The sequence below is a fragment of the Oxyura jamaicensis genome, chromosome 11 (assembly GCF_011077185.1).
Source record: "Oxyura jamaicensis isolate SHBP4307 breed ruddy duck chromosome 11, BPBGC_Ojam_1.0, whole genome shotgun sequence".
NCBI classification, from domain to species: domain Eukaryota; kingdom Metazoa; phylum Chordata; class Aves; order Anseriformes; family Anatidae; genus Oxyura; species Oxyura jamaicensis.
The window spans coordinates 3,753,839-3,767,693 of NC_048903.1; positions in this window are offsets into that span (position 1 = coordinate 3,753,839).

A 13,855-nucleotide genomic window follows, 5' to 3' on the forward strand; every position below is an offset into this window, starting at 1 on the left:
ATGTGCCCTTGCTATTCAGCCTCCTTCCTCAGGGGGAAGGGGTGGCAAAGGCGATACGTGTGACCTCCCCAGAGCCTGACCCGGGTCCCGTTCCACTTAGTTTGCTATAAATCAGGAGAAATAGCAGCAGCATCAGTGAAATTGCACTGGGCTTGGTGGTTCTTGTGATCTGGGGATGGAGAGGAGATGAAAGATGCTGGCAGTTTGTAAGATCCTGGATAATGTCAGCCTGTGAGATCCAGCAGTGGATTTTGTGGAAAGAGCAGAGAGCAGCACTGCTGGGTTGGTGCTGGGCCCTGGTGCTGGGGCTGCAGTGCTGTGGTCCTGCCAGGTGACAGCAGAACTGCATCCATTTCCTAGGGATGCTGAGCAAAGCAGGACAACACCGAGGTGAGCTTCCATGAGAAAACCTAGTTATGCTCGTTCCAGAGAGGGAGAAGAGGCACGGGGAATATTAGTGGTTATCTCCAGGTTGCAGAATTCAGTGGCAGAATGAGGAGCTGAGGCCAAGTCACAGCGTGAGGCTCCACCAGACCTTCCCAGGAGCTCAGGTGGGATGTGTGTAATGTGTCCCAGGCTCCATGTAATCACCCAGGAGCCCTGTTTGATAACCAAGAAGGATTTTCTCCTTCCCGTGCCCATCCTGCTGTGACAGTCAGCTAAGCTACATCACGCTGACCAGGAGTATATATGAAAAGTTACTGCAGAGCAGCAGCATGCTGTAAATCCCTGTTTTGGTCTGCTGTGAGGTACCTAGTTTATGCAGCCAACCCCTCTGCTCACAGTTTAACCACAAGAGCATCATTTCTCAGCGTTGTTTTGCTCTTTCATGGAATTCCTCAGACAAACACAAGGCCATTCTTTCAAACAGAAATATGATATTTTATTTTTCTGAAGCTGCAGTTCACATTCTAGAAAGCCTATCTGCTCCCTATGTCTGTGCAAGAATTTCACAGGCACTCTAAAGGTTGCAGTAAAAATTAGGAGTTTTTGCATGGATCTAGGCAGTGCATGCACTCACTGTCACCTTTTCCTGGGCTGTAGTGCAGTATTCAGCTTCCAAACATCTTCTTTTCTGCTCTCCAGACTTATTTAATTTAGAGTAGTTTGTATATTGGTTACTACACATATTTTGTTTGGCACATTTTTTTTCCAAAACCTTTCCATAAAACTAAAAATATAACAGACGGAACAAACCACTCCATTACCCAGAGAGAAAAACGTTACTGAAACACAGGAAAGTATGTTGCAAGGTATTCATTTTAACTTCAGCTTCTGTCATAAAATTCTGAAAAACAAAAAAATCTGGAACATGCAATTAAAATAATTGTAGGTGTGTGAATGCCTGCCTCCGAGCAAGGAATTTAATAATACATTAAAACCTTTATTTTTGATTCTAGCAAAATATACAATTATCCAAACAAGCTGCCATTGCATCACGTCTTGAGTTCATGGAGGAAACTTCACCTACTGCTATTTCTACAGCATGGTGTGATATTATTACAGTTCTTACTAATTTCACAGAGCAATGTGCTCTCCAGTACACTGAACTGAAAATGACACACACTTTCTTAGTAAGATTGTATTTACTATTGATTTATCCTGCCCTAGAGAGTTCTGGTTAACATTCTAGTGATAATTGACCCTGCCTTATTTAACTCTTTCAGAAGTGTATTCTCACTCCCAGCAGTGCCTTGATGCTCAGACACTGAAACAGTCCAAGCAATACATTTGTAATTGCAGGAGTGAGTCACAACACATTGTTAAGTTCAAAGATTTATAAGAAAAACAGCAGTCTCGGGATAATATATGATTAATTAGCTCATTAAAGTAACAGAGTTTTCAAACCTAGAGGAGGAAGGAAGTGTTGTCTAGCTTCTTAAGTATAACCTTTGTTACACTGCAAGCTTACAATCAGTGCCACTTTAGCGGGCATCTTTAAAACTAATAGTTGTTGCTGCCTACCCTGGAAGAGGTGTGACTTCATCATATTCCATCGGGTGCAGTGGAGACGAACAGCCTTGTGCTATTCTTGAGGGAAGGCTCTGCTGCTGCTTCACCAAGATCCTCGTTATGCCCCCAAGTTTCTTCAGGCTGATACAGTCCGGGTAATGAAAGATAGTGCCTCTGCCTACAAACTGTGCTTTGCCAGGGTGACTCGGATATTTTAAGATATACTTTGAAATGCTTCCATTCAGTGTGTCTGGTCTTTATCGAGCTATCACTAGTAATGCACAATTACCGCAGAGCTGGTCCACGTGCATCCCTGCTGTTACTTAAAATACTTGGGAAGATGAAATAGAAAATACAGCCTTTACTTGTGATGTTAAAAACGTTACTGTTGAACGGTTTGGGGGAGCATTAGTTCTTGGCACTGTTCTTTCTCTTATCTTTTGTTTTTCAAGAACTGTTTGGGGAATAGCCATTTCTGACACCCTGAGTGTCTCAGAGATGTCACAAACAAGGTTGCACCCTCAGGCCCTCGGCTGTGAGCTTTGGCACTGCCGGGGGTTGTGTGTGGGGCTCAGGGCTGGCCTGAGTCCATTTCTGTAGGCTTGGTCTGGAGAGGAGGAACACATACAGGCTTTGCATGCATGTGAATACAGTTCGTTGCACAGATTATCTCACAAGCTTCATCTTCAGTCGTGTGCGTAGGGGTTAGTACCTCAGAAAGCCCCTTCCCATGGGCTTAGCACCCAGGAGTGCGGCAGGAGAGCAGCACGGGTACCTGTGCAAAGTGAGCAGGCGCGTACCAGTAGATGGCATCCAAGGATGCCCATCCCTGGGTGGGGCTGTGCCCAACGGGGGCCTGGAGATGGCTGGAGCTCTCTGGGGCTGTGGCTGCTGTCCGCAGCCAAAACTGCTCTCCCCTCCTCCCCTAATAACACCTTGGTGTCTCCTGCTTCTGTCTTGTAACACCTTCCACGTCAGTCTTTATTCCCAGCAGAAGGATTCGAAGTATGACTTTTGTATGTAACATATTTATTTATAGGCGCAAAGTTTGCCACAGCCAGGATCCTCCCTTTATCACATCATACCGTATCATAGAATGGCTCAAGTTGGAAGGGACTCTAAAATCCCCTGGTTCCAAACCCCCTGCCAGGGGTAGGGATGCCACCCACTAGATCAGGTTGACCAGGGCTTCACCCACTCTGGCCATGAACACCTCCAGGGATGGGGCAGCCACAGCTTCTCTGGGCAGCCTGTGCCCGGACCTCAGCACCCTCTGAGTGAAAAGAGGTGTGAGTCTTCCTTGGAGACTGTGGAGCGTTTGGTTCTGCTTGAGTGAAATCTGAAAATTGCATGGCCTAGTCATGATACTCTCTGCTCAGTGCAGTTGACACCCAAAACTGCAGTGCATTGCTTTGCCAGAGAGGCAGAGGAGGTGGATGACACCTGAAAGACACTTGGGATTGTGCCGTGGCTCCACCAGCGCCCCGAGGAGCGTGATTTCAGTTCCGGTGGTGATGCCCTAGTTCATCACACAGCCCTTACTTGGCTAATCCACAAAGTGGCAGTCATAAATACGGATAATTAACACTGACAGTTAGTACTTATGATGTGAAAAATTATTCCTGCTGCCTCCCTCTTGAAGCTATCCCATAATTATCATTACCCTTATTTTACGTAATCGCAGTGTTTGCCACTCATTCGCCCTCCTCAGCAGCAGTAAGCTGCAGCAGTGGTAATGCCCGCTGGGTTGCGTACGTGCCCAGATCAGTCAGCTGTCAGCATGCCAAGCAGGAGATGTGTGTGGCAGGACTGAGATACTGTTATTTAAAACACCAAACCGTGATCTCAGAGGTGGGACGGAGAAAGGGCAGAGCCTTTTCTCAGGCTTGCTGCTGTCCTGTGGATGCAGCACCATAACTTGTTCCTGGGCCAAGGAACTGCTGCCAGGTGTCTCTACCTTGCCCTTCGTTCCCACCTCATTTCATGGTGCGTTGAACCCAAACGATGTCCCCTCAGAAATCATCCTTGTTTGTGTGGGGTGAGCGTCGGGGAGGGAGCAGGAGCGACTGACACCAGCTTTGCCACTGGAGCTGATGCGTCACGCAGCTACACCCAAAGTTTCTGCCTCTCATTTCTTCTCCTTGCCTTCAAGTTCAGTGAGATGTGGGTCAGGTAGTGGGGAAGGGTTAACTTGGGGAAGCAGCGAGCAGCACCGCTCCTGGGAGCGGACCCGAGGTGGCAGAATGGCTCCTCTGTGGCTCCTTCAGGTAGTGGCGAGATGGGCTTCTTAAATGCAGATTATGTCATGTGTTTGGGGACTATTTAAAATAAGTGTTATTGACAGCCATTACATCTTACAGTATTAATAAGTATTTAGGGATTTTTTTAAAGGTGAAGTATCGACAGGAAAGACTGTAACAGCTACTTCTGGGCCATTACAATTTATCTTCTAAATCAGCCTGGGTTTATGGTTCACTGACATGTTTCACCCTATTACCTGCTAAAGGGTGGTTAATGACAATGTGTTTGCTGCACGTGATACTGCAGCGTGCAACGCAGCACATCTACCATGCAAAGGCCTCGTGGAAAAGTGCTCCTCTGAGGAAAGCTGTTCGCAGCAGATCTTTGCAGGGCTATACAGTAAAATAAAAACAAGCATTGAATTCAGCCTCTCAGAGTGATGTCTGAACTTGCAAATGGATCCAGTTCTGGTAAACCTTGGGTGAAGTGCAAACCCTGGCACCACCAACTTCCATATAATGAACAGGGGACAAGAGCCACAGTTGCTATAAGTGCCCTGGCTCTGCTGACTATAATGGAGGAGCACAAGTTGGTACTCGCTGTTTCTGGGTAATGTGGAGCTTTCTCCTCTTAAGATACCACTTTCAATTCAGCCCTAGATTAGTCATGAATTGAGGTCATTATAGGGTTATTTGAGTGCGTGGGTAAAACCAGCAAGTTACGAATAGCTAAAGACACAAATAGTATTCACCTCTACAGTGGTCCTTCACGCGCAGCCTTGTTGGAAATGTTTTCGGAAGGAAGAGAAAATAAGGACACAGCACTGTCCATAAATAGCCCTGGTCTGTAAATAATCTAAGCTTGGTGTCTTGGTCCGCTGGTTGTATCCTGTCACCTGTACTAATCTGAGGCTTTGCTCCTCTTGCAGTTTTTGTCATTGAAATAAGAAGCAATTAATATCCACCTGAATTCACCTGTCTCCTGCCAAAAGGTAGCTTCTTCTTGTGTATCTAGAAAATTGTCTAGAGTTGTGATTTCCTGTCCATCTGTTCCACCCCACCCATACCAAACCACTCCAGAATCAAAACAGATGTGGATTCACTCGTCCATAGTCAAAGCTCACCTTTCCAAAGTGAATGTGATAGACCTTCACACATGTGTAATGACCCAGATTTACATGACAGTGTGGGGCTTTTCCATAAAAACAACATTTCTCTCCCGAGGCAGTGATGACACCGACGTGTATCATGACTTCTTTTAACTTCTGCTCGACTCCACCAACTCTATGCTGGAAGTAGCCAGCAGAGAAGCTGAGCTATGTCTACACCCATCTCTACTTCTTTCAGCACAGAGCTCGTTGCATGGCTGTCTTTAAAATGCTGAATATCTCCCATTAATCCTGATCTTGCCCTCCATTTCAGTAACATGACTGAGTTGTTCAGCAATAAAGGCTGCTCCATTTCCACCAAAAGCCAGCCTGCTGCTGGGATGCAGGGCTGCTCTGGGTAATGAGACTGTCTTCTGCTCTTTGTTTTGTTTGCACTAGATTTTCCAACCCCCCAGCGAGTGCCGTTCAGTCCCTGGGTTAACATTTACACTGCAATCAGCATCCTGCGCCCTGTTCTATTTTCTGCAGACATGTAAATCGAACCCTTCTGTAAACTTCGTTTAATGATAGTGCCGTATTATGCGTTGTCTAAAACAGTGTCTAGGGATCCTGTTTCCTTTTAACTTCACCGTTTGGCTAAGGTATAATCTACAGAACGTCAACACAACACATCTCTCTATTGAGTGTAGAGGTGAGATACAAAGCTTTCAAAGCAGGCAGATTCTTTTGCTGTTTCTTGGTTTCCTCAAGCACTTTGTACATGAAAGATTGTTTCCTTATCTCTTGGAAAAGCTTTTGGATGAAATTAACCCCAGTGTAGAGGGTCAGCCTAACGGCCTCTGCACTACTTAAGTCCTACTTAGAGCCTATTCTGAGAGCTTAAATTGGATTTGTATGGTGCACAAGGTGCATATCCTCTGTGAATAGGTTAAAAATGAAAGATATAATTTATACTTACTAACGATTTCAGTTCCTGAATGGTTCTATTTTATATGGCTGTATTTGGGGGAATTCTTAAGTAGCAAGTCAGTATCTGCACGTGGCTTTCTGAAGCTCTTCAGCAAACATGGAGAAACTGGGCCAGCCTGTATGTGCTGCTGCTGGCCTGTGACATGGAAACGCATGTGTTACTGCAGGTGCTAATAAGCAGGACAGGTAGCAGCAGGGCTTGTCACCAGAGGCCCAGATCCCACACAGCTGGTACAGGGCAGCACAAGCTGGAACCCCAGCCGTAGCCCCTCACCGAGCTACCTTAAGGGTGATGCACACCCTGGGGCAGACAGTAGTGAGAAACCTCAATCTTCAGCAAAGTTCAGGGAAGCAACTGCAGCTGATCTCTGAACACTTTTGAAAGAGAAATGTGAGGGCTTTTCATATTGTGTTTCTCCTTTTAGCCCATGCACAGCAATACACAGCTCTATTTCCAATTAAAGGAAATCTAATGGAAGTTGCTGATTAAACTCTCTCAATCTGCAATAAGCATGTTTGATTCTGAAGGAATAGTCCCAAATGCCTCTTTTTGTTCTCTTTTTTGAGCATTCTGGGTAGGGTTCTTTGTTGTTTGATATCAGGGCAAAACAAATCCCAAATGTCACCCTGATGTGAGTCTGTGGACATAGCTGGTAGGTACAGGTATAAATGAGAGAATGAGGGCCCAGATAAATGCTGAAGGAACCTGATGATGCATTTCTCCATCTTGGTTCTCTCCAGCCAGCTTTGTGGTCAGCTGCGGCAGATAGCCTGACAGCTGCCCGTGCTGTACCTATGTTTCAGCTAAGAATACGGTCCTGCTGTTTCCAATTAGGTCAGCCTGGCACTCGTCAAGTCCTAAATTCAGGTTGTCATTTTAGACGTTTATAAATGGAAACAAAGCCATATTTCTCCATCATGCCTCTAAATAAGTTCAAAAACAATGCTAAGTCCATTTTAAGCATCGGGTCCACCCAGCAATCTTATTTCCCTTTTTGGTCAATCGATCTTTCTGTATAATGTGTGGCCTCAGAAGTTTCAATGATACAGAATTGCTTTCTTCTCCCACCTTGGGATCTGTGAAGTTAATCTTGCTTGACCGTCTAGTTCAGGAAGTTCATTTGAATGTATTCTTATAGTAGAGGTTGGATAACGGCCAGTTGCTTTGAAGGCGGCGTGAGTTATTTCTTATTATATCTGAGGTTTTGTTCAAATGTGAGCTATGGAATTAGGAGCCTCATCTTTGGGGGGCTGCATGCTGCCATGTCCTTCTCAAGTCTTCTCTGTCTCGGTGTGGTGAGGAATTTGTAAGATCAGATCCAAGTACTACTAGATGGTACTGACACACCCTTTTCTGAGAATTCAGGGTCTGAGTCTGAGTACCTTGAAGACCCCTAATGGGTTAGAGAGAAGGGCAGTTAGTACATTTAGGGGGTTACTCAGCTCCTTGAAGGATCAGGTCCCTGGAGTGTGCTTCTGATTTTATCTACAGCCTTTGGACTTTTGTGCATTCAGGGTAACACTACACAAAAGCTCAGCTTGTATGAGCAAGCAGGAAGGGTTTCCAGAAGCAGCATCTGACACTGGTGAAATACAGAGCATGTTTAGTGAATGTCAGTTTCTTTGTGTAATTCAGGTACTTGGGTGTTATTTCTGTCTCATCCCCTGAGCTTATGAATGACACATGAGGGGTCTCTTTCCAGTAAATCACAGCAGTGGTTGCAGTATGTACAAGCTTGCTCAGATACCAGTGGGAACCAAGCCATGGGGGAGTGGAGCTCCACATTGACTAATTTGCTGGGAGTGAGCCCCACCCTCGGCTGGAATCCCTGTTAATGTAATAATCATCCAGAACTGGGAGTGTTAATGGCAAAAAAAAACCCTGGGAGAACAAGCGCTACAGGAGGAGGTGAAAGATGTGGGCAGATTAAAAAATAGAGCACCAAATTCTTGGCTAGAGTAAATAAATACAACTCTTTTGAAGCTACTGGCGAGACACCAGGTAACCTGACCCAAAATTTGTACAGGTGGGTGAGCCCTTGCAGGACAAAGCTCCATATGTTTGTCATTACTTTAAGATATCCCACTGCTGCTCAAGCCCTATGCTTCCGCAACCTTCCGCTTCCACTGTTGTGCAGAAAACAGAGCAACAAGCAAAGGCTTCCCTGAGACAGTCGTGTCACAGTACAGCAGCTTCAAACCAGGCAGGTCCCAGCTCCTTTTCCTCGCAAACATTTCTGACCTGCTGCTGATCACTGGCACGCAGCCCCACAGCCGGTGGCGCTGGCGCAGCTGAGGGCCAGAGGAGCCGTGGTGCAGGCAGCAGGGCCGCAGGACTCTGCACCCTGCCCCGTGCAGCTGCAGTGCCTGGAGGTTGGCCTGACTTGCGGAGCAATGCCTTTCAGTCTGCCCATCCACCTTGCAGCATTTCTCAAAGCGAGTAAAAAGACAGTCCTTCAGTAATAATAAGAAAAAAAAAATAAACCACAAATCAATGTAATATTTGACTTGGCTTCAGGAGCCATTTTTCTGAAAACGTTTAAGGCTATTTCGAGTAACATGGTGTTTAGTTTTCTGCTAATGTAACAGCTGAAGAAAAATGCATTTTGCCCTGGACTTGCTTATTAGTCAATGGAAACTGTAACCACAAACAGTACAACTCCATTTAACCACTGTATTAAATATTAAACCTGAAACTGTCATTACCAATTATTTTCAATAGGACGTAATGGTTTGAGGGTTAAGTAATACGGACTAGGAGCCAATGGATCAGTCTAATCAAATGAAAGTATTACTAATGGGACAGTGCTGGATGGGAAGGTGCAATGATGCTGAACCTTTGGTTTCTAATACTGGGACAGTTTAATGTCAAGCATTTTTCAGGGTTTTGTTCCTTCATGGCTAACTTCCCCTAATGTTGTTGTTGAGGCAGGTGATTCAAGGAGGCAGAGAGACCAAAAGCCTGGAAAGTTTCAGGATTCGTATGTATATCTTCTGACATGAGTGATGTCCAGCGTATCATCATATCCACTCTGCACAATGCTTGTTGAGCAAGATTAGAATTTCTCTACTTAAAGCAGCATAATCAGATAGAAACAAACCGTGTGCTGCCCACGCTGAGGAGGAAAAGGCTGAGCGCCCTGTTCAAAGGCTGTGGATAAAAGATGCTATTAGTAGCTACAGGCACTCCTGTAGGTAAACTGTATTTAATAAAATCATGTTCACATTAGAAAAATCCAGTGGTGACACAGATGCAGTAGGCTGCATCTTTACTTCTGGCCAGGCTAACAGTTTGCTGGGGGGAGATTTTCAAGTGCTCTCTATCTCTGCAAGTGTAAGCAAAGGCATTTAGTGTCCAACCCTGTCCAAGGCAGCAGGAGGCCACATGGAGACCCGAGTTCTGCTGCAAACCCCACAGCTCTGGACCTGCTCCCATACTCGGCAAAGCCCTTTGGCACATGCTGAGGTTCAATTCCATGCAAAATAAGTTTCAGTATTGGTCCTGGCATTGAGACAGCCAGCAGTGTGGCTTCTTCCATTACCTGATGGATCTTGGACACTCAGTCTCCTTGGTCATCCACCGAGAGCTGCCACACAGCAGGCAGGGGGGGTCCTGCCGAGCTGGCCCAGCCAGAGCCTGCTGGGGCGTTGTCCAGAGCTCAGGGCATGCTGAAAGCACCTCTGAAATACATTTAATTCAGATCTGTGCCTTCTAGTGAAACCAGGTTTTGTCAGGAAGATTCCTGACCAGGGCTAGCCTTATTGTTCTCATGGTTCAGCTGAGGTCAGTAATGCATGTAATCAGTACCAGGGTGTGGATGCATCTGGCAAGTAATGGCAATACCCCAGCCTGTGAAGATTTTGCTCTGAATGACAGTGCTATAATTAAGTCTCCAAATTCAGGACTCTGAGCCAGAATTGAAGTTCGGGAACTTCATAGAGGTAGGGGCCAGCTGTAAAGCTCATCTAGGGATGTGGATTGCAATTTCCCAAAGCCCCGGGGCACTTTGGTTCTGGGGGAAGATGCTCAGAATCTGTATAAAGAGATTGAGCAAAGATAGCAAGTTCTCTCACACAGCCCTAGACTGAGTAAACAGGTTTGCAATAATCAGCTGTTGACAGATGGCAGCAAAACACCTGTGAGTGACTAAACTTTTCAGCCACTTAGTCAGAGCTCCAGGAAAACTTAGTGCTGATTCTCAGAAATGAGAAGCAGATCTTCTAACATGCTCTGTATCTCTTGCTACTTTCTTCTTTAGCCACAATAAAATGCCTATGGATGAAGCTAATGTAGGTTCATCAAATTAATTTGGCACCGATTTAAGCCTATATTTAAAATATGTCAGATGTAACACTAATCTAGGTGCAACCACACTGTAATTAGTGTTTGGCTTGCTGCACTTTGCTAAATGCACCTGACTCAGCTATTTCACAGTTAGATATCGTTCTGCTTTGAAGCTCTATTTACCATCTGCAGCTGAAATATTTGCTTGAAAGTACCCCATAGACAATAAGGCACTGGTCCCATTGTGCTGCTTGCGCTTTGTTGATATAATGACCCAGACGCGTACCCAAAAGGCTACCATTTGCTTGCAAGTGTTAGAGCCTTGTGTGTTGTGGGATATGTCTTGAATTTCTGAAGAGATGGTTTCACAGGACAACAAAGAGGAGGTTGTAATTGGACTTTTTGTTAACCTGCAGGCTCCCACCGCAGCGCCATTTTAAGATCGGTGCTGTGGGAGGGTTTTGCTCGATCCCACGAGAACAAGGTGAGCGTAGGGTGGGCAGAGTGACCGTGATATGCCTCATTAGGGGATCTGCATCAAAGCGTGGCTGACTCCAGACGAGGCCCTCTGGGCTGGTGCCGGGTGTCTTGTTGAGGTGCCAAGTTCATGGGCACCACCGTGCTTTTGGTGGTGTGCACAAACCCAGCAGGGGGACATCGTGTGGCCTCACCCCTGGTCTCATCCACAGCCTGCCAGAAACCAGCACTGTTGTCAGCCTTCTAGAGCTCATCTCCAGTCTTGCATTATTTGCCTAAAGTTCCAGTTTATGGTGAGGAAGTACTTCAATTTTCACGTTAAAAAAAAAATAAATAAAAATTCTTATGATTATAGAGAAGAGCTTGAAAACATGAACTTTAAAGGCTCAAACCCCAGAAGGCATTTAGGTGTGATTTATGTGTGTGACTCCTGCTTTATGGTTTTTCAGTGCTGAGGGTTAGCAACACAGTCAGCTTTGTTTTATGAGGTAAAGCGGAGCTGGAACACTTCAGATAATGGAAAGTCCCTGGTAATACCGATACAGCTGGTTCCTGCACTGCTCCCTGCTGCAGCTGTTTGCAGAAGGGCTCTTATCTCGGATGCAGCACCTCCTGCATGCCCCGATCCGGCTGGGAGCTGGAGCTGGAGAGTGTTTACACAGCGCAGTGTCTGTGCACACACGCCCCTTGCAAACAGGGATAGCAGCACCACAGGTATTGCACAGAAAGCACGGGGCCAGCAGAGGCGAGCGCAGGCTCTGGACAGCCCCCCGGCTCCATTTGGGGCCGCTCTGGGGTTTTGCACGCAGGCAGCTCGGGGTGCCTGTACTTGTAGCAGCCCATGTCTGCAAGCCAGGTCATCCGGCCCTGGATAACATGCTGATCACATGGTGATGACTGTACAGAGAAAAACAAAATCACACTTTTACTACAGAGGTCAGATATTCTGACTAGGCATCATTTATCCCCTAATCTGAGGATCTGGGCTACAGGCTTGGAAGGCACTTTACTCACTGGCAGAGCCCTCTGCAGATGTGTCTACTCATCTGCTGGAGAAAATATGACCCTTGCCCATAGATCCCTAGATTGACTGGGGTTGAATTTCATTCACTGGGTACACAGAGGCATGACAGACACATGGTTTCCAGGGCCAAATTAATCCACTAGCATGCAATTTTGCTATATTGCATGTGCTTTACACATTTGGAGGTAAACTGTAGGTCTCTGTATCAGCTTTTCCTTTGTTATGTTTTCAAGAGCTTGAAGGTCTTTTGTCTTTTGTCTTATTTCCACGTCAGTCATGTGAATTTCAGGCCTTCAGAAATCATGAGATTTGCTTGAAACTATGACAGTGTGTTTGGATAGTTGAGGAATTTCTGGTGTTCAACTGTTTGGCCATTAGGCTAGACTTTGGACTCATGGTCTAAACTTTTGGGTAGACCTGTGCGGTGCGAGGAGTTGGACCTAATGATCCTTATGGGTCCCTTCCAACTCGGGATATTCTGTGATTCTGTGACTTGTTTCTTATCTTAGGTCTTTGTTCTGCAATGATGGAGCTGCAAGAAGGATACTTCTTCTTGCTGCTCTCAGTCTTGTTTTTTCTTTGAAGGCCTTTATCCTTCTTCCCCCCCAAAAAAAACTAAAGTACACGTGATCTAGAAAAGCGTGCTCTTACCCCATGGCTGCCTTCTGTAGACACGAGGAGCTTGCGCCCCTCTCGCTGAACAGTGTAACCATCGTACGGCCAGAGCCTGAGAGCGCTCTCAGCTCCCTGCTCACATATTCCTATTGCGTGACCATTTTTCAAGCTGTGATTTTGTCCTGCCACCATACGAGCACTTCTGTGTATGTGTTAGCAGCAGGACACAGGTACTGTATGGTGCACCTGAAACCAGTTCTGAGTAGCCCGCCTTTTCTACCTTGGGTGCTCGACTTCATTCCTGCTCTGTGCTCAGGCGTACACAGCTACTTTGGGGAAAGGAACAGCTTCAGCTGAGAGGGAAACCTTGCCCTGTAGCATTATAAAATGTAAGTTAACAGATGCAATCAAATGCTTTGTTCTTGTAAATGAGAGTGAGATTACACTGTTTAAAATAAGCTTAATTAAGAGGATATTCACAAGTACCAAGGGTTTGATTTTTCATGTAGAAGAATTAAGCCAAATTATAACATTACTTTGCAGTTATAGCAATGACAGCAAAAGGTATAAAACTCAAGAGAATTATTTCTTTAATATCTGTCTTCCTGTGGTTAGAAAGATCAATTTATTTGAATTGGTGCATTTGCTTTATTTGAAACTTTAAATTCATCACCTTTCCAGGAAATTCCAAAGTAGCATTTTACTGGTCTTTCTCTTTTCAACCACCAGGGAGACCATCCCTTACTAATTCAATAAAAGGAGAGTTATTTTATTATTATTATTTATTTTAAGACTGGCCCATAGCTATGACATCTGTGAAAGGAGCTGCTGTGTTATTAAACTTCCTAATAAAATGTAGCTCCCTCTTCTGCTGACCCAGATAACTAGTGGTTGATATTCTAAGGAAAAGAATTTGCACATACGTGTTCAAAACAGCAGCTGATGTCTTTTCTTTTTCTCTTGTTGCCCAGATTTGGGAATATCTGACCAAAACTCCTTGCATTTTCTAGACATACCTGTATTATGTTCCAAAATAAAAATGAACTCTAATTATGATGCTGCAATAACTGCACAGCATTGTTAAGTTAGCATTTACGTCTAACCATGTCCCACTCTGCTACACAGGGAGAGAGAACAGAATCAGTTCTTTCCTCAGGCTTCAGTGCAGCGGTCCGAGGGTCAT